This window comes from Octopus bimaculoides, chromosome 2 (assembly GCF_001194135.2).
Source record: "Octopus bimaculoides isolate UCB-OBI-ISO-001 chromosome 2, ASM119413v2, whole genome shotgun sequence".
Classification (NCBI taxonomy): domain Eukaryota; kingdom Metazoa; phylum Mollusca; class Cephalopoda; order Octopoda; family Octopodidae; genus Octopus; species Octopus bimaculoides.
Window position 1 is genome coordinate 51104789 of NC_068982.1, and position 2353 is coordinate 51107141.

At 36.5% G+C, this 2353-nt stretch overlaps 1 protein-coding gene across 14 annotated transcripts in view; it reads left to right on the forward strand.

Annotated features, from left to right (window-relative positions):
• Nucleotides 1–2353, forward strand: part of LOC106873237 (collagen alpha-1(I) chain) — a 220446-nt gene that overhangs the window by 25888 nt on the left and 192205 nt on the right. The gene's annotated exons all lie outside the window — the stretch shown is intronic.

The window sequence follows — 2353 nt, forward strand, 5'->3', positions numbered from 1 at the left end:
TATATATATATATATATATATATATATATATATATATATATGTGTGTGTGTGTGTGTGTGTGTGTGTAAATCATCCCCTTTTCCATGCTCACATTGATCAGAGACACATTTTGTAAAGCTGAATGCCCTTTCTGTTGCCAACCCTCATCTATTTTCAAGAAATATTTCATCACGCCCGAAGATGTTTACACAGCAGACTGGAAAGGAAGAATACTTCTTGCATGACAGTTACACTTTCTTACAACCATTGCCTGATGTCAAAGCAAAGAAATAATAAAATACTCCCTCTCTCTTTCTCTCTCTCTCACACACACATACATGCATACATACATATGGTCTTCTTTCAGTTTCTGTCTACCAAATCTACTCAAGGATTTCATCAAGCCTACAATATAGCAAAAGACTATATACGTATATATACAGTGTGTGTGTGTGTGTATACACTCATACATCTGTATATACACTCATGTGTTTATAGACACCTATGCATGTGCATACATGTGTGCGTGCGCGCGTGCGAGTGCACACAGGTTTGTTTACATTTCTTAGATCAATAAAATCTGTAAAATATGATATTCTTTTATTGGAGAAGGAAATATTTTGAAAACAAAGTAGTTTAATGATTAATTTCATGTGTGTGTGTGTGTGCATGTGCATGTGCTTGCATGCATGTGCTTGCATGCATGCGCATGCGCTCTGGCAAAGTATCTGTGGCTTTGCAAGAACTTTCATGCATACCTTTAAGAGTAATTAGAAAACCATCAAGGCGCATTGCTGAATTCAAGTTCACCTCATCTATAGCTGATATTACATCCTCTTCATTTATACCAATATAATCAATAACTGCTCTGTGTAGATCTGCAGTGTTGAAGAGCTCCAGTTGAGTTTGATGATAAGCTCTTTGAGGCATTACTTGAAGAAAATCCTGCATTATCAGTTGAAGATTGGCAATAAAGCTTAGTTCAAACCATACAACTGTTCATCGTATTCTTCAACAACTTGGAAAGGTTCCTAAACTTGGAAAATGGGTGCCTCATGAATTGTCCGAAAACAACTACAAATCCCAAGGTGACATCTGCTCTTCTCTCCATTCTCGTGAACTCATTTCACCCTTTTTGGATAGACTGGTGACTGGTGATGAAAAATGGATCTTCTATCGAAATGTTAAATGTTGTAAACAGTGGCTTGGTCAAAGGGAAAAAACTCAACCACGACCGAAAAGGGAACTTCATGGGAAAAAGGTTCTTCTCTCTATCTGGTGGGATTGCAAAGGAGTAATTCACTTTGAATTGTTACCGCCTAATGCAACAACCAATGCTCAAGTCAACTGTCAGCAATTAGAGAATTTGAACCAAGCTTTGAAGAAAAAAAGACCCGCTTTAGTGAATTGGAAAGGAGTGATGTTTCATCAGGACAATGCGCGACCCCACACTGCAAAGATCACATCACAGATCGAAGAGCTAAGTTGGAAAAAATTCTTCATCCTCCTTATTCTCCCGACCTTGGTCCTTCAGACTACCATTTGTTTCGTAGTTTACAGAATCATTTGGGGGACTTAACTTTCACAAGCCAGGAGGAGGTCGAAACTGAGATTTCAGAGTTCTTCGTTTTGAAATCAAAAGAGTTTTACATTGATGGGATTTAAAAGCTTGTAAATAGATGGAAGGAAGTCATAGATAATCAGGGAAAGTACATTGATGATTTCAATTAAATATAACATTTGATCACTTGTTTTCTTATTCAAAATTTGGACAGAACTTATGGGATGACCTGATATATGGCAAACGTCCACTATGACTCTTTTTCTTTTCTGTCTGTATGAAATACAGCATATTTTGATATGTGCACCTGTGCATCATTTACAGCTGCAGCTAGATGAGTTTTAATAAGTGCTATACATATTTCCGACAGCATACTGAAAGATCTCTGGTATAAAATTTTGTTTTTGTTGTTGAGATGTAACTTGCCTCTTAATATTTAATTAAAGAAGTGACAAGATGTTTGGTTTGGCAGCATTGGTGATCATCCTGGGTCTATTTGTGATGGCTTTTATGTATGGGTGTACAGAGCTTTGGTTCAATTTTGCTTGTAAGTATGACAGCTGCTGCACTAGCTTTTGTTACACACTTTAAACAATTTTCGTTCAACAGCTGCAACTTGCACTGCATCTGCATACTGTATTTTGCAGATGGTATACAGTGTGTCATTTTTATTGGTGGTATCTTGTAAGTTATGGTCTTCTTCAGAGTAAATTTCTCTACCTTGTTCGTGTAGTGGAGGGTAATTAATTGCTAGTTATGAAAGTATGTATGTGCACAGATATAAATATACATACATATATATATATATACAT